The sequence below is a fragment of the Numida meleagris genome, chromosome 1 (genome assembly GCF_002078875.1).
Source record: "Numida meleagris isolate 19003 breed g44 Domestic line chromosome 1, NumMel1.0, whole genome shotgun sequence".
Taxonomy (NCBI): domain Eukaryota; kingdom Metazoa; phylum Chordata; class Aves; order Galliformes; family Numididae; genus Numida; species Numida meleagris.
Genome location: NC_034409.1, coordinates 93576417 through 93600158, shown reverse-complemented (window position 1 = coordinate 93600158; position 23742 = coordinate 93576417). Strand labels below are relative to the sequence as shown.

At 36.2% G+C, this 23742-nt stretch overlaps 1 long non-coding RNA gene across 1 annotated transcript in view; it reads left to right on the top strand.

Annotated features, from left to right (window-relative positions):
- Positions 1-22596, top strand: part of LOC110401674 — a 51287-nt gene extending 28691 nt beyond the window's left edge. Inside the window, exons 2-3 of the long non-coding RNA XR_002440531.1 lie at positions 724-832; positions 19613-22596. This is a non-coding gene — a long non-coding RNA (uncharacterized LOC110401674). The remainder of the gene's footprint in view (positions 1-723; positions 833-19612) is intronic.

Here is a 23742-nt window from a genome sequence, read left to right as displayed (position 1 = left end):
CATTGGTACTTTTGCATTGCTGTGGGAGTGTGAAAGGCCACTACATAGTCCATGATGTGGCTACAGACTGAAGGCACGCCATGGAGCTTTCAAAATATGTCCTACCTGGATTTATGGTACGTTTCAAGAGTGGTTGGTGTCTGCCATGCAGTTTGCCAAGCATCTGTGCTGTCAGTTTTTAATTATAAAGGGTAGTGGATCACGGGACTGGAAGAAAAGGTGGATACTCCCACCGCACTGTTGCTACTTTATCCCACCATGATGTATGAAACCTAATCCTAGAATTTCTTGACCTAAAATACCTTACATGATCGTATCTTCTTTCTTAACTTAGAAACAGAGAGTTAGGCAGATTTATTACTATTATTTATTTTAGGACATATTCTTTATTACTCTAAACTGGTTGAGACAAAAATTATTATTTTTTTCTTTCAGTTGGTTTGATTTATGTATTTTCACGTGTCAGATTCCTAAACTGACAGGTTACACAAAATTTTCAAAAATAAACATAAAGAATTGCTTATCAGAGCTTCACAGGTTGATTTCTATCCTTCCCCATGGTAACACTTTTTCAGCACTGTAACAGCCAGCAGAGAAGATAATGGGGCACTTCTGAACCTGAAAATTAGATGCTGTCTGCCATGACTAAAAAGAAAAATCTCACAGTGGCGGGATATGAAGAAAAGGGAATGAAGTTAATTTTTGTTTATATTTTAAAAATAGGCAGATGGGGACATTCAAGAAGTCAGCTGAGAGAGACACGTGTGAAGTTCAGGGACATCACCAAACAGACCAACATGAGAAGAATACAGACTTTTGTACATATTTAAAGGTAAAAAAGTTGTTTGGATTTATTCATTAGAAATTAATGACTGGCTAAAAGAGATTGTTTCCTGTTTCCTTTCATTGCCCTAACCTGGTTATTTGGTAAGAAAATATCTTGCACAGTATATATATTGATGAAGGTGCTGCAATGATTGTATATTACCATTTCCTTTTCCCAGTGCAATATGTACAAGTAACAATGCAGAATTTTCTGAGCAAATAGCAATAAGAAATGTATGGGCAATTATATAGTACAAATGAATAAGAGTAACTTTCTGAAAAAAAGAGTGTGTGTGTGTTCTATTTCATTTTTTTCACTTTAAATCATGACATATGAGAGAAGAAATATTGAAGTTTATTTTTCATTCAAACAGTCATTTAATTTCTCTATCAATCCAGAGATATTTTAGGCTTATAAAATAAAATGGCAGATGGATTTCCTTGAAAATTTCTCATTATTGGTTGCTGATGCTGAGCAACAAAAGCTCTTTTTCTGATTGACAGCTACAGCACTCTAACTCTGTCTCTTATAATACAAACATCACACTGAATCTTTCTCAAATAGATGTAGTCTCCTTCCCTTTATTAGCTTTCTCATTCCATAGAGCACAGTCAGTATAAGCATCATTCCTGTCCTTTAGAAAGAAGTAGATTAGTCCATTTCCTCATGGGGGTTTGCAAAGTCCTTCAGTAGACGTGACTGGAAGAGGAAGAGGCTGAAGATGGTGGCCTAAGGGAATAAACTGCTGACTTGATAAATCTTTGGGTCTTAAGAGGTCATCTCTTGATGTCTGAAAGAAAGATTGACTTGCCAGCAAATATGAGCACTGGTCTTCATAGCTTTGTGAGTTGTGTGTTGTTGTTGTTGTTATTTTTTAACTAACATAGAAAACATTTGTATATGAAATGCCTTTAAAATTTCTGCAACCACAGAAGCATTATGTTCTTTCTTAGGTCTTATGAAATTCTTATAGATTTACGTATTCTTTTTTACATTGTGTGCACGCTGTCCATGTGACATGCAGGGAATCTCAATGAGATTTTACAGTAAGAAATGCAGCCCTGAAATATGTTTAAAAATCTGAGTTTTTGTGAACTTGAGTTACGTGTGACACTTCATAGTGTGGTAAAGAGCACTGAACAACGCATTGTTAATGAAATTCCCATGTCTCATATCTGTTGATGTGAGCTGAAGAATCAGCTGCAGCAAGGAGCAGATTAAATTCATTTTCTTTTTTCCGGAGTGTTTCATGATTTGTGAAGATTTACTCTGTCACAGGAGAACATAGAGATTTTTGGGATGGGATAGGCTGCTCTGACTGTCAGTAAATCTGCTGGTTGAACACCGTTTCTAGGCATTTTTTGTTTCTCTAATTTGTTCTTGGCAAATTTTCTCCTGCTGCTTGGCACCAAGAGCCCACAAAAGTGCTGGGTACTTCTGAGAACATTTGTGAGTACTGAAGGCTGTCTTGGCTACAGTAGCAACAGTAGTCAGAAACTGCTTTTGTTACCTGGGGAAAATACTGATATGCTATTCTTTTATATCACCTGCTCATAGTAACTCATTATTTGCAGTTGAACAGGGATTTAAATTCAGATGTAAATTCCAGGTGATTTTTGGAGCTGATCTTGATTTCAACTTGACACTTTGGGGAAAATATAAACTTTGCCTATATGGACTGTAGTTTTCTAGAAGCACCACTGATCTGCGAACAGAATTATCTTCTGCCATTAAAAGGTATTTCTTAATTCCTTATTTTTATGATCTTACATCATAAAGAGGATTGATAATATTTTTAAACACCAGCTGTCAAGGGAAGCAGTTGTATGCAGTTCTGTGTTGTTTTGGTTTATTTTGAAACATCTCTCTCCTGAGAGCTCTACAATCTAAATTCAGATTGCTGCTGTCCTCCTGTGACAGGCTCACAGAGAAGTATTGATTCATCATGGGAGGATCTGATGTAGTGACAACAACAGGGACTTTTATTTGCTCATCTCAGAAAGAAAAAAAGTAGAAGGCAGTGTTTAGCTAATCTCCCATGTTCAAGGAGGAAGAAGATGGGTAAAGAACAATGGGAAAAATGTGTTTGACTATTGTTTCCATTACAAGTATTGGCAATAAAGTTGCTTTGCTGAGAGTAAAAAATCTATCATTTATTTTAATGTTACGGTCATACACAACAGGATTGAGAGAACCACTTGAACCCTACCTCTAGTATAAAAATCAACTGTGAAACAGATGTTTTGTCTAAAGGGTCCATGAAACATCTCATTCACCACCTGACAGAGGGCACAAAACACTGAAACCATTTAGGGAAATTGTACACTGTAAAAGAACAAATATCCTAACTACAAACAGGAAGGCATAATTGTTTGTTTGTTTGTTTTGTCACAGGAATAAGTACAGACTAAAATAAAAACAGAGAGGAGAATTTGGGGACATTAGCAAAAGTCAGCATCAATTAAAACACTTATTTCTGCAAAATCTATGACAGAACAGAGTTTCATGCAATTTTCAAGAAGGAAAAGGAGAATAGCAAAATGAATCTGTAATAGCAATGTCTATGGTTTGCAACTGCAATCTACATTTTTAGCTCAGTAGTTCATTGTGTTCTGCATACTCTGCCAAAGAAATCAAACAAGTACAGTTACCTCAAAAACCAAGCTCAGTTAGTTTTGGGAGAGCAGAGATGGATGGAAAAATCTATTCCAGCAGCACGTATAGCTAAATCCTAGGCCATACACATGAAGAGCAACTGTTCTGATGCCAGAATTTTGACTTTCTTCTGTGTTCTGCCATGCCATGTTAGGCTTCAGTTCTGCAGTGTTCTCCATATGGCTGGGTTGATGCACTCAGACAGACTGCAGCAAAGTCAGCCAGCACATTAAAAATTCCAGAATTGGGGAATAAATGAAGAATATTAACTTGGAGAATCACAACAGCCTAACATGCTTATTTCTGCAAAAATAAATCCACAAAAGGGCTGGGATCAGGACATAAAACTGCACTATGGCGGTAAAGCATTTTACATATACTGCATAGTTTGCTAGATTTTTGTTCTGCCTTCTTTGCAAAAACATGTTTGGCTCTAAAGTAGCTTGTGCTCTCTTTTCTGGGAAGCACTTCAGAAAGGCAGTGAGAGATACTTATCACAGATCGATGTTATTTTGAATACAAAGGCAAAAAATCAATTTTTTTTAGGCAATGTAGAGCATCTTAAATATCATCTCGTACCAAACAACATACAGTCTTGTAAAAACTAGGGAAGATTTGTGACCATATTCCTCTTAATTCCAGTTAAGTCCCTTGACTATTAATTATATGTAATTAATTAATTTTTAGGCTAGTTGCCATTTTCATTATTTCAGCATTTCAGTTGCCAGAATCTGATCTCTTCTGAGCCTTCTCAGATTTTTAAGAAAATTGAACTAAGTTGTTGTTCAAACATGGGGATTGAAAAGTCATTCTCCAGAAATATTCCTGTCTGCTCAGCTTTGTACCTCTGAAACAGCATAATAAAGTAAAACATAATACTGATACAGTAATGATAGCATATATAATCTTTTTAAATTTACATGTCCTCTCAGTTAAAGAGAAAAGGCAGACAACTCTACTCTGACATGGAGAATCAAATATTGCATATTTCCTTTGCATATTTGCTTAGTGGTCTAGATAGAATAATGTCTGATTAAAGCAGCCTGGGAAAATAGATGACAAAGGGATGAAAGATAGTAGTAATGTTCAACATTCTGAATTGAAGAGTAGAGTAGTTTTCTATGTGAGTTCTTTACATCCTCTGTTTGAAAAGAGAGAATTCAATTCCACTCCTTCTCTTAAAAGCAGATTAAAAATGTATTTTAAGAGAGACCTTTATGAAGCTTGATTTTAATGCTGTTAAAACTTTAACTTTGTATGAATCAACCTGGAATGCTGATCTTGAAATTTGCTTTAGAAAAGCAGGACATTTTGTGAAAAAATTAGTCTCAGTGTAGGAATAAATTGATTCTGTAATGAAGGCCTTTCACGTTTGTTTTTTTTTTTGTTATACTAAATGGTTGATGTAGATAAAATCATCCAAACTGATGTTGTTGCAGCAGAATGAAAATTGATCAATGTATCATTATTGATCAGTTTCTTTCTGATTGGTTTAGCAAATACGTATGTTATTTCTAGCCTCATACAGCCAATCTAGCCTATCCAGACTTAATCTAAATGAATGTTTGCATCTACCAACACACAAGGCTACAAAACAAGCAGACAATACAAAAAGGAACTGAACAATAAGATAATTGCAACAAAGTATTTTATATGCACTTAAAATAGGCATAAAATTAAAATCACATTTAAATGTAGACATTAAACAAAATATTTTACTATGCCACAGTCACGGTAATCAAATAACCTCTCTGTTCAGCTCAATTTACACACAGTATTTAAAATATACGGTTTCTAAAAACCATACACTATACCCTTGAGTGTTTTAGTATTTTCTACTTGAATTCATGATGGTGTTTTATTAATAAAGCTCTTAAAATACACTGAATTATTTTACAGCACTATAAAAAGGCATGTTGCAGCCTGTGCATTTAGCACAATCCGGTGAAATCATATCTGCTTTTCTACATCTCATGACTTCTTTTTTGTGAATCACATTCAAGAAATGTTTGTGATTCTGTGATTGCATTCTCACTTATCTCAGGAACCTTATTTAGCTGCTGCACATGAAGCAGTTGTTTTCTTCTTTGTTTGTTTCCCAAGTTTAGTGATATGAGTTTTAACAGCCACTTAATCGGGATACTAACCAGCAAACCATGATAAGTTCATCAGCTCACTGTGTTTTTAACATCCACTTCTCTAGTGGATAACATGCTGAAAATCTAGTTATTTTATCAATTACATGTCTTTCCCAGCCTGGTTTCTGTATGGAATGACATCTGATTAAGAAACTGTCTTTTTCTCTTTAGTTCCTTTTACCATGTATCCACTGACATAGAAATGCATGGAAGGAGGGGTCAAGAAGCATTTGTGTAGCCCAAGCTGAAAGGTCAGATTACACTGCCACTACTCAGGTATCATGCTTTTGAACTGACTGAATTATAGCATTATCCCATTATGTCAACAAAAAGAGGTGTTTGAAGCTAATCAGCTTGCTGCTCTCTTGTTAGCCACCTTCACTGCATTCACTTTTTGTCACTACATTGTTTTGCAGACAAATAAGCTGCTTATCATGGAATATCAATTTTTACTTGCATGATTTATCAATTTTAAAAAATATACTGCAACAGAAATGGAGAGTTAAAGGGCATACCCTACGGAGTGATCTTTTTGGCTTTGGGAATAGCTGAGAATTGTTTTGTATGAAGATGATTATAGCAGAACCAGATTCTCTAGGCCAATCCCAAAAAGCAATTTTAGAACCATTTCATGATTACTTGGTCTCTTGATCAGAGACATCCTATCTGCTGAGACATTCAGATCATTCTCCTTTAAGAACAGACAGTAAAAGGCGAGATCATGCTTAGTATATGCCTTGTGAGCTTTCCAGCCCAAGGTTTCCTCAGGAAGGTGGAAAACTGCTCTTGCAGATCTGATAGGCTTATTCACACTCATTTATCAGAGAGGACAGGTAAAATCATTGAATCAATCAGTGTTCAATAGTCAGCATTCAAAAACTGTACATGGCAGGCATCATTGAAGAGAAGCAGAGAGTTTCTGTTTCCCCTGAGAATGGAATCCTCCTTTACATTGTTCATCTTCAAATAATCCCATCATCCTGATGCTGATGAACATTTTTTTCTCTAATGCACTAATGGTCTCAGTTTATAAGAAATTTTAATGCCTTCTGAGGCCAAATATGCTCCTAGGTTGAGGAGCCGTTGTTAGGCTGTGAGAATGTGGCCGGATATTACCTGAAACTACTCCCACCTTTTCAGTATATATTTTCCTGAGATGGGAGAGATCACTTACTAAATGTGGGCCCTACCTCCATTTAGGTTATAGATTTCCTGGACTGGAAAGTTAAGTCTTGGACTCTTACCAAGTTAAGAGTCTATAAGTTAAGATTGTCTTGACCAGTCTGGATTGTACAGAAGGACATTTTCTACAATGTCTTTCCTAGAAAACTGTGGGGCAAGGATTTGGACTGTGAACAGTCTATCTGGTTGGCAAAACAGTACCATGGAGAGAAGAGAAATCTTCATAAGAGTAAGTGAAAACTGTATTTTTCTCTCTTTGTTTATTTATTTATTGAATTTAGGAATATATGTGGCTGTTTGAGTGACAAGAATAAAACTCTCTCTAATTTTGGTTGAAAATACTGTAAAATATGGTTAGTGAGAAGCTAGCATGGAGGATAGGGAAGTAAACTGCTTTTCTCCTGGTCTGTCTTTAAGAAAATATTCCAGCCAGCTGAAGGCAGGTAAATCTAAAGAAATTATGAAGAGCCTGGGATACATCTGTGCTTTGTGAGCTGATATAAACAACAGGCAGCCAGTGCCCAGCTATTGCCTGCTTATTAATAGGCCTGAGGGTAAAAGGAGGTTTCAACTTCCTAATCTTATGTTTCCGATGTCAAGAGTTTGAAACTTAAGAATCAAGTAGTATAGCTTAATCAGACTGTTCTGAAAAATCACCTTATTCTTAAAACGGATTTTGTTGTTTTTTAATTTTCTTTCTGGCTTCAGAGCTTTTATGATCTATCCAACTATTTTTACAAAAATACAAAATTACAAAAATTCATGACATTTATGAATTAGAGTGAAGAAAATCATGAATCTTCATGAACAGTATATAAAAACAAAAGCAAAAACAAAACAACCCCAAAAAACCCAGTGAAATTCTTTATATTTGTATACAGTTGTGAGGAAAATGTGTTAACCATAATAAAAACAAAACAGATGACCAGATGAATTTAGAGCTAAACAGCTTTTCACTAACCGACTGGAAATCAGAATTCCCCAGGGGTCCATTAAGAACACAATGGGCCATCAGTTGTCAGGCACCAGGATCTTGGAGGTCACAACTATTTCCCCTGCAGTATTTGTTCATGCAAAGTGTCCGCTGAAATCCTTGAGTTTTAAGCATTATATGTGAGACTGCTCTGTGTTACAAGTGTCACATTTGAACATTTAGTATTGCACCATCTTTCTGAAGAAATGCATTCATGGTCATTCCCAGTTATTTCTTGGGAGCAGACTAATTTTAATTTTTCTTCTGTCTTATCCCTTATTCCTTACCATTTGTAAAAAGTGCACATGAAATACCACCAAGAGAACTGTGAAGTATGTGCCTTTTTTAAGGGGCCATAGCTGGACACATATGGTCCTTGTCAGTTGCTCCAGTGCTGGCCATCTTCAAAATGGCACAGCTCTGTAAGCTGCTGTTTAAGTTGCAATTTACTGAAGTGGTGATTAATCAGAACAAACTGGAAATATTGGAGCTAAAGGAAACAGGGAGCTGGTTTGGATTTAAACCAGGCAACTCTGTTTACCACCAGGAATTGCTATGGGTGTTTGATCAGCAACAACAATAAAGCTAAAAGATAATGTGGGGGTTTCTGTAGGGGCAGAGGGGGAGGAAGCCTTACAACCTCCACATTTTGCATTAGGATATAGTAGACTTGATCAGAGGATTGTAGCATAGCATCTTCATTGTAATTCTTGTAATAAAAATAAAAATGAAGCCTCTAGCTTAGATAGGTAATACAGAAAAGGGCTATTTTATATAATAATGAGGAATTAGTAATTTTAAATTGAATCAGAGACCAATACATCGCTGACTTGTTTTCTTGCAACTACTACAGCAAGGTGGAATTAATTTGCTTAAAGAAGTGGTGTTGTGAAAGAGTAGAATGATTGGTGTTTGAAAGTAAAATGTGAATTGAATTCTATTTCTTTGCTGATTTGTCTTTTTGTTGTTGTTGTTTTGTTTTGGCGCTGAAGAAAAACTCTTGGTTATTTTAAAAAAATCCCACATAAGATAGCAAGAGATTGCTTTTATCCCATATGTATACTTAATACAATAACTGCGTTCTGTTCATTGCCTTTAACATCTAAGCAGAATGAAAAAATGAAAGACAAGTTTTGTATGAAAGCAAACTGATTGGAGACTATGAATATAGATCGTTTTCTATATTTTCAGTGTTTGAAGCAAAGCAGATTGTAAGCCTATCTTGTAGCAATGCAAGCCAACATACTTCACTGCTTAGTAACTACAATAGTTTGAAAATTATATGTATTTATTTTGCTTACATTAAATTTGTAATTATTGGAAAAGTATTTATTTTAAGCCTGTAAGTCCAAAGATAGTACTTCTGAAACCAGGAGAAAATAACTTTTACCATAGAATACTTAAAAAATGACTTAACATGCTTATTTTGTTGATTCCAAAACTCAGAAATGTAACAGTGATGTTTTTACAATGAGTTCATGTTTTCAAAGGGCCAAGTTTCAGCAAAATTATAGATAATATAAATTTTATTTTTCATTTGATTTAAATTGTTAAATTATGCTGCAACAAAACAGTCAATGATATATCATTCTCTGAGAGAAGTCAAATGTTCACCTATTTGAGCTGCTAAACAGACAGTTGAAAGGCATGTTCCTGGCAAATCTTCATGCATACAAAAATTTTGTAATAGTAATATAGGATACATCCTCCATTATACATTTATTCTATAATATCTACAGATTATCTATGTACCCTTCTGGTCTTGGACACTTGATTCTAAGAAATGCTCACTGTGTTTCTCTTTTGCATTGTGGAAAAGAAAGAATGCATGAAAGAATACACCAGCACAGTTGAAGGAAATTTTTTTTACATTTGGATTATTTTCATATCTGATCTGATGCATTTTTTTCTCAGTGTAAAGCACTATTCTATCACTGTTAATTTCTTCGTTATTTAAATATTTGACTTCTTTAATGAATGTTGGCGATAACTTTATTTCCTTGCTACTCCACTCCTTCCTTGGTCATAACTTTTCAGCACACTCAGACACCACTGGGACATTCTAACAGTCCGTAGCATGTGGGGAAAAAGAATTCACAAGACACCTAAGTAGGAGTGTTAAGACTTAAGGTTTAAACAGGAATAAAATAAAACAAATCTAAGCTTGAGTGGGGAGGAGAAAAATGACAAGATGTAATTGCTATAGGTTGTTGTTTCACTTCAAAGGAGATCTCTGTTTATTTGTTTATTTTTCATTTTCCTGCAGTAAATGATTGATAAATAAATAAATAGCATATTCTTAGAATGAAATGTCATTGTCATTCTTCTTTTAATTATTACCAGTATTATTAAGTACACTGTGTAGTGATTATTTTCTCTTAAGAGTCTTTAGAGATGTGGCAGGTAAGGTCAGACACCTCTCAATGGAAATAAAAATGAAAAGTCCTACCTCATTGATTTCTTCTCCACTTGCAAAAATTAGATCTTTTTTTTAGCTCTCTGCCTCATCGGGATGATTCCAGATAAGCACCTTCATAATAACAGACTAGTGTGGAGAGGTATCATGCTTCATTTCAATGATATTCTACAGTAAGTTTATCATGGATTCAATTCATTGCTGTAAGACCGTGGCTTCAGTTACTAAGAGGAGCTCTCAATGAAGAAATTCATCTGTGCATGGAAGAGAGTGAAGCAAATTCATCCCTGTTCTAAATCATCAAACTTTATTGGAATTACCACAGGAAAAAAAAGTTCCACTCAATTTATCCATCACTTTACAGGAGGATGCCTTTCATAAAAGTTATTTTCCTCTTTGTTGCTCTGCTACTTAGATATTTCACTCTTTGAGTAGCAAAAGTGAATGATAAGTATGAAGATGAATATTTGGCACACTACTTATTTTACAGTGAAGTCCTTATGCAAAGGAATAATAAGTCTGAACTTCTCATTCTAATTTCTGACTTCTGAAATAAAGAATAAGCCTTACTGTGAGCTATAAGACCAGAAGAAAAACCTTACAAAAATATATTTTAGGAAACTTCTCCCACTGATTTAATAGAACCTATGCTTACATAGCAGTTATAGAATTCAAACTACTGATCTGTTTAGGAAGGCCCTACAGAGGGATCTGGACAGGCTGGATCTCTGGGCTGAAGCCAGTGGGTTGAAGTTCAACAAAACCAAGTGCTGGGTCCTGCACTTTGGCCACAACCGCCCCAGGCAATGCTACAGGCTTGGGGCAGAGTGGCTGGAAGACTGTGTAGGGGAAATGGACTTGGGGGTATTGGTTGACACTCGGCTGAACATGAGCTATCAGTGTGCCCAGGTCACCAAGAAGGCCAACAGCATTCTGGCTTGTATCAGAAATGCTGCAGCCAGCAGGAGCAGGGACGTGATCATCACTCTGTACTCAGCACTGGTGAGGCCGCACCTCAAGTACTGTGTCCAGTTTTGGGCTCCTCAGGACCAGAACGACATGAAGGCTCTGGAGCGTGTCCAGAGAAGGGCAACCAAGCTGTGAGGGGTCTGGAGCACAAGTCTTAAGAGGAGTAGCTAAGGGAGCTGAGATTGTTCAGTCTGGAGAAGAGGAGGCTTAGGGGAGACTTTATCACTCTCTACAACTGCCTGCAAGGAGGTTGTGGTGAGGTGGGAGGCAGCCTCTTTTCCCAGGGAACAGCAATAGGACAAGAGGGAATGGCCTCAAGTTATGCCGGGGAGGTTCAGGTTAGATATTAGGAAAAAATTCTTCGAAAGAGTGTTCAGGCATTGGAACCGGCTGCCCAGGGAAGTGGTTGAGTCACTGTCCCTGGAGGTGTTCAAGAAGTGTGTAGATATGGTTTTTAGGGACATGGTAAGTGGGGGAAGTATTGGTGATAGGTGGATGGTTGGACTAGATGATCTTGGAGGTCTTTTCCAACCTTAATGATTCTATGATTCTATGAATAAGGAAACGTTATTATTCCCATACCTGTCATAATTGAACAGATTAGGCGAGTACTACAAATTGAGATGCACTTCCAATCATCTGCTGAAAGAGTAGCTCTAATTTAAAATGAAATCTACATCCTACTAAGAAGAAATATGTAACTTTTTTTGCTAATAAATCTGATGTATTTCTTGAATTCTATTTCAGAAAAAATAGAATGCACAGAGGACAAGAGGTAGGACAGAGTGCTAAAAATGAAGCTTCTACTTTATAAGTCCTAATATAAATCTACATCATGTTTTTAAATAGTATAAAATCATATGTATCTCTCTAAATTGAGCATGCTTGCATCTATTTAAAATACTTTTATGAGAAATTCTAGAAATTCAGATCCAGGGTGGTTTTCCTTATTTCGTCAACTAATGGGAGTTAAAAACATTTTATTTATTTGTTTGTCTGATTGATCGATTGTTTATAATCATTTTGAAATTCTACCTTCACATACTATTTCCGTCTGATGTAACAATTTATAGTCAGAGAAAGCTGTCATTCCTGAAGCACTTTAAAATTGCCTGAATAGCAGAAAAAGCTATCAGGTGACATTTAAATATATATGGTCTGCACAGGGAGATAGTTTATTTAATATTGTGAAGTTTGGATTAGTGATATATTTACAACAGTCTTCACACTGAGAAGATGCTTGTTTTTACTTCAGCACTGAGCCAGCCACACTCCTGCTCTTTGTATAGCATGAAGCTCACATCCACACATTAGCAATATTTCAATCTGACATTTTCTATTCTGATGGATTGAAGTTCTCCTATTGCTTAACAATACATTATTGACTGCCTAAATCAGCAATTAGGTTTTCAACTGCAGATAGTAGTCTCTCAAATATCCAAATAAGATTTCTTCCCTTTTCCTTTCTCTTTCTTTTTGCTTTTCTTTTGCTTTTCTCTTCCCTCTGACATGCTTTGTATTTTATCCTGCAGAGAGTGCAGTACACAATGTTTTAGGTGTGTATTCAAAGAAATGGTGGGCATAAGATATGAGAAATCTGTATGAAAGTTACCAAATCAGATGTGGTAGATATGAAAGTGACCTTTTTTTTTTTTTTTTTGGTGAGAGTACCACTATCACACATTTATTCTTTCTGTGAATCTGAATTCAATTAAAGCTGTTGGAAAACCCACTGGAAAATCTATCATTACAGAAGAGGACTGTGAAGGAACTTGTACCACTGTCAAAGCCTTTGAGAAGATACCTTTTAGTCGGAAATAATTCCATTTATGTTAAATGGGACTTTCTCACTATTTTATATGAAATATGCGTTCAAATGTTTTGCTGAAGCACAGTCTATATTGCTTGCTTCTTTTGAAGGCAAGGCCTACTGAGGACACAAAAGTATAATCTGGCAATGGAGTTTCAAGTGGCCATCTGATTCTTACATGTGGTGTTTTTCTATTTTTTCTCCAAGCAAAAGCCATATAAGCCGTCATATAATTTTCTATGACAAGTGATCCCTGTCCTGCAGGCTTACAGAAATTGAGACAGTCACTCCATCTTTAGAAGATCTAAATCATTTTATCATCCAGTTGGAGAGTAAATGAAATATAGGAAAGTTGGCTGAGGTGAATTGAGGGGAAAATATATTCTGACTGATGATATCACCTGAATGACAGTATATACTAAAGAAAGAGTGTCATCCAGCACCCTCTGAGTTCAGTTGGAAATCTCATGGTAATTAATCTTTAGATCAGATCATAGGTGAAATTTGTTATTATATTATAGGAAAAAGTGTAAGCAGTCTAAATGGAAAAAAGTTTAACTGGTGGTAGTCACAAATAACACAAATGATTAAACAAAATTCTCACACAATATTTGCTGTAGTACTTGTTGATGTTTGAATGCTGTATCAAAGAGTAAACATATCAGATCAGTTCAACCAAGGTATGATTTGGATGAGTGAGGTGGAATATATTGAAATGTTGATCATGTAGCACATTAGTAAGCTGTGCATTGACAGGGAGGTTCCATAGTCAAGGTGTTGCTTTTGATTTCTTGTTAAACTCTCTCAGTGATTTGTGACTAATCTATATCTAATTTGAAGTACTCAATAGAATCTCCCACATCTCTACTTTGAAGGCCCTTTTCTTTGATAGTTTTTTCTGAACTTTATTACCCCCTGACTACAGTTAAACATGTTGTGCATAAGCCTTGAGAGAGCTTGTCTAATGACTCATAATTAGTTTGATAGCCAGCTCTATTAGACAATCCACAAAATTTTCTTCTCCACCTGTTAATCTGATGATCTGTGACCACTTCAAGGGAATTACAACATGAGATATTGCAAAACATGCATTAGGATGAAATTGAATGATGTTATTTGCTTATGATTGCAACTATAATTGTTTAAGCATCAGCATCAGGCACTCAGCATAAGCCTGACTCTCAAATGCCTTTCCACTTTCATGTAGAGCTTGCCTCACATTGGGAGCAAGGTACTAATCTTAGCTGTTCTATTTTCCTCATTATTGGATGAGACTTTGATTTACACAAATGATATTGGCCACAATACAGACACACTTAGTTTTCCTTTGTAAACCTTAGATTTGTCTACCTAAAATCTTAAACTTTTGTTGGTAGAATATTCATAAACTAACTTTTAAAGCAGACATTTTCCACACACAAGAGCAGAGGTTATATAAAATATTATTAAATGGAAAATGTAATACAGCTGTTCATAAGCTTTTTATACCACAAGATTTGGAAAGATGAGGAAGATATATGAAAAAGGATATGTAGTTTATTTTTCCTTTCTTTCCTTTGAGGAATAAAAAAGTGTCAGAAATATGGTAAAACACAGAGATGAAGTAGCTGAGTGGCCCCTAATGCTTAATGGCATGGACACTTTGATCATTATGTGAAAGTCTGAAAGAGCGTGAAATCATAGAATCATAAAATTGCTCAGGTTGGAAAAGACCTTAAAGATCATCAAGTCCAACCGCAACCTAAAATTCAGAGTACAAATTAGGTTTTCCATTTAGACAGTAAATCTATTCTTTCAGCACTATGCATGTTGCAATCTTGCTGAGAATGACCAGATCACAGTCACTCTTCCTGTAGTGAGATCTATACAAAGTGAAAAGGGTTCGTTCTCAGAGGAACATTGGCAGAGTCCCATCTAATGGTTAGCATGCACTTCTGCAAGGGAACCTCAAGTTCCAGTTAGGGGAGAAATGAGAACAATCACTGAAGTCTCTGCAACTCTTGCAAAAAATGTTTCTGAGCAAATCATGATATACTGGATCCTGAAGACGGGCTGATGAATGGGAGGATGCAGAGGATATTTTGCTCTTTACTCCCAAAGCCGAGTTAGAAACAATAATATCAAAATATTATTGTTATTTTCCTGAGAAGTAGAACAATGGTAAAAAAATCACTGCTCACTGCCATTTATACAGAGGTCGCTCTGAAAGTAATGTCTCCTATTTATTTCCATGGAAATTACAACAAAGAGCACAATAACTCTATTTGATAGAGCAAATTCTCGGCCACAGAACACTATTTTTCAACACAGTCACCACCATTAGCTATGCATTTTTGCCAGTGCTGATCAAGAACCTGCATGTCATGTCTTTAAAAATCTGCATGGTCTTCTGGAACATGGCTTGTCTTTCACACCACTGTTGCTACTGCTAAAATGCACCACCCACCACCTCACTGTGCTCACATCCACTGTTTGGTCTCCATAAATGTTCCACAAGTGTCAGTGAATGTCAGTGGATGCCATTTTTTCTGCATGGAGGAATTCAGTGACACACCTTTGCTTCATACGCACTTCCATGTCAGAAACTGTTTTGTCAGACTGCTCCTCTGCTGCCATCTGTCACACAGCAACAACATTGTCATGGTTTTGTGATTTTCGGTTGTTGATATTCCACATCATAACATCATGTAGTGGATATACCTGGTTCTCAGAAGAGAAGGACTACTACATTCCCCACAGTACTTTTTCTCCTCTGTTACCATTTCCAGCCGGAGGGAAAAGATAAAAGCTCGCAGTATAAAAACTTGCAGATCACGAGACCTCATCCGTTTTTCCGCCCGTCTCTCGTCTTGGCAGCACCTTGCTCTCCAGCCGTCTTGTCGTCGGTAGTAGAGTAAGGCCTACCTTCATTTTGGGACATTCTCTCTCTCTGTATTGGATTTATCAGCTTAAATTGTAATTATATTGTATTATAGTGTGTTGTTTTGAATTCCGATATCTTATTTAGTAAATTAGTTTGTTTCTCTTCAGATTGTTGCCGCTGTTCTTTGCTCTCAGGGCCATCTCCTTACCCTTTTTCCCTTTTCCCTTTTCACGGGGCGTGGACCTGTGGATCCCCCGTCCCCTTCGTCACGGAACCGGGCCAAATGCCCGTAAACCGTTGACAAATATGCAGAAGAATATTGGCAGTAAGGTTCAACCTCTACTGTCATACCACCAACATCTGCCTCTGACTTCGTGGGCCAACAAGATAATAAAATAGGAGGCATTACATATATATACATATATACCTAAATCAAAGGAAAAATAAAATGATTTTCCACTTTGGACAAGCAGTGATTTCAGCACTCGAAATCTAAGGAATCTGCTTAATTTCAAAGTCACAAAGTATCAGGGGTTCATCTCTCACTGGAAAAATATTTGAAAGACCTTAATGAGACAAAGTTTTAATGTCAAAGAGAGTGCAAGGAGACCTGCAGGCACATGGCTTGCCTGCTGTTCATTGCTCTCACTACCTACTGCTATAAGGCCCATCCTCTCTGAGGGCTTGTCCGTGCACACACACACGGACTTTCTTGCCCCAGGAGACAGGGATTGCTGTAACTGGTTCCCCCTGGTAACCCAAGCCAGCTTGTCCACCTTCAAGGCACATAAACGAAACAGTGCTCACTGTTTAGCTGAACTGAGTTCCAAACACTGTGCATCTTCAGTGAGGAGATGTGAGAAGAAGCATGGAGGAATTTGAAGTTAGAAGAAGATGAAGAACACCAGGATATAAAACAGTTTCATGACAGCAAAACATGCAAGAAAATTACAGGAGGAACAGGGTTGGTTAAAAGGTTATATATCCTTTTCTGGATCTGAATGTGTCAGCTAAAGATTGGCTGCCTATAGCGGCTCATGAATTTTCAGCAAGTGCTACTATGCAGCTCTGACATTTATACTACATGTTCCTAATTGAATTCAAAGTCAGACCAATTAGACCATGTCTGTATTTGCCAGTGCTTTAACCTAAAACCACTGCTCTGTCTGAGGGAACTGTTAAGATACTCCATTCTCTCAGCAGGGGTGTGGAGTTGGTTACCTTAAATGAAGATATTCAGGCAAAATCTTTTAGTTATTAGCCTCTGCAAAGAGGAACAAAACAAAAATACACACAACAAAAAAAGAACAGTCAGTAATTTAAAATATAACATCGTATAGAGAGTTCTGAAGGGGAATGGCATTGAGGTATGTGGTGTGAGGCAGAACAGAGGCTTGTTTTTTTCCTACGTTTTTTTCCTACATGTTTTTTTCCTACTTCAAATTGGCTAGACAAAAAGAATGGGGGAGGGAAGGAAAACATTTCTCAATTTCTTTAGGATTTTACATATCACATGGCTCTGTTGCAGCTGAGTTTCATGATTCATGGAACCTGAATGGGGCAGAGCTGTGGTGCAGGCATTCTACACAGAAGGCCTTCTGTATGCGTTAGACTCATACGCTGCTGTATCATGTGCATCTATGCATCTATTCATATGTCTATCTGAAATTTCTTAGATACAAGAACAGAAGCCCAAACTTAGACAATAATCCAGGAAGGCAGATTTTTTTTCTTATTATATATAAGATATCAAAATGAAAGATGGCTGTAATATATTTTCCTCTCTTTAAGAGTTATACTAGCAAAGAGTGAGGTAGTCGATATCTCCCAATTTGTAGTATGTTCACAGCATTGTGACAAGCATGTGTTTTGTGGATCATCTGGAGAATTGTGTGAGACAGAGTGGCTGAGATGTTTGGGAATCAGAAAATTCTGAATGCTTACACAAATGCATTATGCAGTAACTGCGGAGATTTAACCATTTCATTTCACATGGCTTCATCCCTCCTTCTCTCTACAAACAAGTGCTTATAAAAATGGAAGCATAGGTTCTATTGCTTTTCATGGACATGCTTGGATTTTACTGACAGATAGAGAGCACTTTGCTTTGGTCTGGCTCACTACCAGAGCAATAGGCATGTTCGGTGCCAAATTGCTGCACGAGACCATTTTGAATGACAGACTAAAGTGTATGTAAGGATGTGAAAACAGGTGGTCTGGGATGTCTGGTATCAACAGAGCATCTGGTTACTGGAGTGTGACTGCATTACACTTTGTATTCCTAATCAAGTGTGCTATTAGCAATGAGTGAAGAAGCTGGCCTCTCTTCCAGAGCTATCATTCTGTAACCTCTTCAGAACACCAATATGCAGACAATCCTGTGTTTTATGGCTCAAAATATTTCAGTCAACCTATAATTTCTTTATATAATCTCTATTTCTTTTATGACTGGAAGTCAGATTATCTTCACATATGCCGGAATCTTTATACAATATGGTTTAGCTGTCTTTTGTGAAGAGACACATCTGTTGCAAAACAGTTGAATGATTTTTGACCTCTTTGTTCAGCTAAAACTGACTAGATGTGTTTTTATGCTTGTTTAATGTTCTGATCTGTATTAATATTAGGTATATTAATTTCAATAAAATTACTTGAAATAGGCTTTGAATGTGGGCTCCCCTTCTCTCTTTGAAATCAAATTTTTTTTCTAAAAGCAATCTATCAGCAGTCTAATAGAGAGATAAGCAAAGTCCTGAGACACTGTCAGTTAGGTGACAGTGAAAGGAAGGGCTTGGGGCTGACCACAAAGGGAAGGTGGATTTTGCTAATGATGCAGGTATTGCATTATTTGATACAAAGAGCAAAGCATTTTTCTTTAGTGTATGAATTAAGTTTTAGGTACAGAATTCTAACAGCAGGCATGAGAGTGTATGGTCACAGAAAACATATGAAATGTTTGGCTTTACTGCATGACAGCTCTTCCATGGTAACTCCTTATGCACGTGTGCCTTCAAGTTTTAAACAGGAAGTGATTCATGACAGTTTATTATACACTGAAAGGTGAAATGTAGGCCGTGGTTTCAAATAGCAATTTTGTTTTTTTTTTTTTTGTTAGGTTTCTGCTGATAACATTTATTTATTTACTTATTTAATCTTTTAAAATAGCCTGACTTTTTTTACTGAAATCTGTTTTAGACCTTTAGAAAGGTTTTTATTTTATTACAAGTTTAGGAAGAGCTGATGATAAAGTCTGTGGTTCTCTTACATGTTCCTTTTAAATAAGATACCCACTAAAATCTTTCTCCTTTTCTGTTTTCATGAAAAGAGCCTTTTAGGACTCCAGGAATTACTTGAAATATTCCTTCTCAGACTTAAGTATAAATAAATAAATAAACCTCCCAACACACTGATGAAGTCCTTTTGTACATTCTGACAACTCTTCTGTTACTGTGATGACAAAGTTAGCTTTATTGTTTCAAATCAGGATCTGCACAAGAATACAACACCATTGAGGATTGTCCAAAAAGGACTTAGGCCATCAGCACTGTTCATTTGACATTGTGTGCAAGTGATAGATGCACCACGGTGATACGTGATGAATACTTATCTTCTATAAAAATACATAGAGACACCGACATCAAGAATTCTTCTCTCTTCATGAAAAGGAAAATTATCCTGTAAAATATAGCCTTTGATGCTAATCAAAATTGTATAACTTCTGATTGCGGATATGGTAACTTTTGATTGTGCAAAGCTGATAACCTTTCTCTTAAATTTCAGAGGCTGTTAAAGGAGATCATCTACAATTGTTTGCTTAACCAGATGAACTGTACATCCAGTGGATTGAACTCCCTAATGTATGCATCTCATTATAATTCCCAAGGCACTGGTCCAACATGCTTAACAGAGGAAAACAAAACAAAACAAAACAAAAACAACTAACCACAAATCATTATTTAGTCTTGTAAGTTTATATTTGCTAGGTGTTGAAAATGACCTAAACAGAAAGAAGACAAGTCAAATGCTAAGGCTATGCTCAATAAAGGTCAGGAGAGAGATGTTAGTCCAGCTTCAGTGAGATCATAATGTTATGAAGAAATAATCAATATACATTTTGTAATGTGATTCCAGTTCTTATGATGATTGAAGCAAAGTAGTTTGAGAAACACTGAATTCTGCAATAGAAAAAAAAAACCCCCACATTTCTGCCTTTTATTCCAGCCTTCTTTGGCTGAATTCTCAACTACCCTGTGGCTTGTTTTGTGAGATTTCACTGAGGAATAGCTGTCAGTGTTAAAAAGTCAGCATTTTAAGATGGTACAGCATGTATGTGTATGCTCCCTTTCTCTCAAATAGCTTTGAAACACCAAAGGTCATTACCTGCTCTGGTACCAGAACTCCTGTAACATGGTGTAGTGTCTCACGTACATCTGGGTGTTCATTTTAATTTTTTAATGGTGACAGCTTCATGGAGAAATGACTGCTGGCCTGAGGTGTTTCAGACATTTTCCCTTCTCTGTCCAACTGAGAAAGAATCTCAGGCTTTGTGTCCAGAAATATCAGTTATTTTTAAAACTAAGGTATTTGTTCTCATTAAGGTAATGCTATTAGCATTACAATTATAAAGCATGCAGGGCGTGCACCATTGAGACAGTATGGCAGTGGCTAAAATAAAGACAGATACAAGTCAGTTAGTGAAATATGTCTCCATCTCTGGAAGTTTGCTAAAATCTACAGACCTACTGACCTAGCTTTTAAGTAAAATATTTGCTAAAATCTACGGACCTAGCTTTTAACTAAAATATTTATTTCTGTTCTGCTAGAAGTCCAATGGATTAGTTACTTTAGGTCAAATTTTGAGGTAATTTTGCCTTTTGGGACTATCAAAATGACATAAGGAAGCAGGAGATGTGGACCAGCCATCCTAGTTCATCAATATGACTAATTAGCAAGGATGCTAGAATTTGCAATCTCATAATAGTAATAATTAAAAAAAAGAGAATAAATGAGCATTAAATTTTCTCCAATATTATATTTCAATTTTACTTTATCTTGGGATTAAAAACTAGGTTACTTCCTAATAACTAAGGAAGTAGAAACAGCATTTCACAGAAGGAACAATGAAGGACCCCAATTTCCAGCAGTTATAATGTTTCACTGAAACATCGTGATGTTTCGAAAGGCTTATAAATATAAAACAAGAATGGTAGGAGATGTGTTTTAAATATCAAAATTTCTCTGTATTCTTTATTTATAAATGTATTGCCTTATCTTTTTGATCGAGGGTATAATCTCTAACGCATTTCAGTGCCAGAACCAAGATCTTCAATTATTTTAAAATATTCTTCATTAATTTTTCTGTAGCTGTGTTATGAATTAAAACTTCCATAGAAATGTAACAGCCAGAGTAATAGGACTGGAACCAGAATTCATTTTAGCTTCTAAATTAGACTTTTATAATAAATGGTAAATTGAAAAGCCATTACAAAAAGGTTACCATCTTTTATTGCATGAAGTTAAGACTAATGGTGCAATTTTCTCTGTAATTCATCTTTTACTTAATAGCATATAATTGTTTAAATAACATTTTAGTTCCTTTAAAAAGAAGATACTGTTAGCAAAGAAAGTCTGAGTATCAGATAGTTCAGGAAAACTGCAGAGAGTCCTCTTTCTTAGATGTTTGGTTGTATTACTTCATATTTTGCTAAGCCACAGGAGCATATCGTTTTCTGCATTGCCAATTGATTTGCATTCTGGCTGATGACCTCGATCTCTCTCCTTTTTTTCTTTTTCTGACAAAACACTTGGGGAAGTGGAGAATGTTTGAAATTCATTTTGTTTTTCAGTTTTTTTGTTTTGTTTTGTTTTTTTTTTGTTTTTTTTTACAAATCTTAATAAGGTACTATGAATGCAATTTAGTGAAATAGATTTGTAAGTGAATGAAAAGTGTGCTCAGAATTCCAATTAAGCCTGGTAAGTGCCTATAGACAAGAATGAACAATTTTTAAGCTTAAAACTTTCAAACCTCAAAGGATTTGGTCTCTTGGAATGCATAATCTTTGTAGGTCTGTATGCTTTTAAAAATGTAGCTAGGAAGATCTCACCTAAATGCTAATACACTTTAGCATCCACAAAAGATATTTGGGCACTCACATTTCTTTTAGGGCATACAGTCAAAGACTGGGCGACCTTAGTCAAATTGCATACCCTGTAGTGTTTAACCTGAATGTTGTACATCTAAGTCTCCTGAAATGTGGTTAACGTGCTATAGCACAGCTGAATTCATGGCAAACCCAATCGTTTTCTTTCAAATTTTGTTATGATAATGGTGCTCAGCTGCTCAGTGGCTGGTGGTGGGAGGTGGGTAGCAAGGATAGCAGGTCCAACTCAGCCTCATTTTAATGGCTGAACTCACATCTGGCAGCGGGCAGCAAGCTTGAGCTGATTCTGGGCTGAGTTGCTCCACCACTCACTGGAACAAAAGAGCTGGCATAGAAGAAGAAGTAAAGAAGAAACTCTGTGTTTCCTTACTACATTATCTGAAGACTCAATGCAAATAAACTGTCCCTGGAGCAGGAAAAAAAATCTACAGTATTTCTATTGCTGTAATATCAATGTGCCAGGTGCAGACATTTGTTTGATTTGGCCTCTGACATATTTATCTGGTGTGCGCTGTTTCATTTCTTCCATCTTGTATCCATTTTAAAGATACTTTGATTTAAAAAAAATAAAGAGAAAAAAATAATAAAAAATAACATAAAAATACCCTGTACTGTCTATCAGTTGAGATGCAAATGGGAAAGCCTTCTCTTCTGAGACATTGCTATGAATACAGTGGTAACCCTACTTAAAAGCTAGAGGAAAGGATTTGCCTGTTGTGGTTGCCTGCGAAATCCCCTCTTCCTTCCCAAGCTTGCTGTCATTCACATCCTAAATAGTGGATGTTCCAACTGACACACGCTTCACTGAGCAGTGCAGTTCAGTGGCATGCCACTCCAGCCCTGTCATGTCGGCTGAAATTGCTGTGTTGGAATGTATATTAACCCCAGAAATTACAGGTACATTTTTGATGACTGTTTATATACATTTTTAATTTTTCTGTATACGCATTTATTCTCAACTAGAGAAGGGGTTCTGGATTAAACGGTATTGGATGACAGAGGTGGGTTTAACCAACATATCAATTTACTGCCCAGTTAACTTGGATTTGAGTGGAAAACCAAAAGCTCATTAGGCTTTTAGTTAGCAACTAAATGGTGCTTATGTTAAGAATAACATCTTTTATGAGCCAAAAGGCCTTAGTTCCCTGTTAGATTAAATTACTAATAAATTCTCCAGGCAATATTTCAGTGAGAACATACCACAGGCAGCCAGGAGGTGTAGCAAGAATGTCTTAACCAATTGTGTGGAATAGAGAGGTTCTCAAGGTGAAAGAAAAGGGAGTGAGGTGTTACAGAGTTTGTCACTGCATCAGCATGTCAAAAGACTTACTGCCAGGTAATAAAATATAGCTCTAAGTATTGACCCAAATTTATTAAGGTCAAAGGTGTCCCCTGTTATTCACTGAGCATTGTTCAGCCGCTTGGTAGTCTTGGCATAGATTCTAGATTCTCCCTAGATTTCTGTCAGAGAAACACTGAAATTAACACATGCTACAGTGAAATAAGAAGCAGAGTTATTGCTGTTAGTTTAATAATTTTCTTTTTTAGTATGTAAATTCTCAGGTTATAGAAATCTAAGACAGTATTTCAGAATCATTTTGCTCTACTTCTGTATCATTTTTCATATTAGCAGCTCTGTATTTCATGGCAAGCATTTGAGAGTCATTAATTTCAAATGGCTGAATAAATATTGCTTACTTGACAGGCACTTATTTAAATGCATTATTTTTGGCATAAGATCTAAAATTA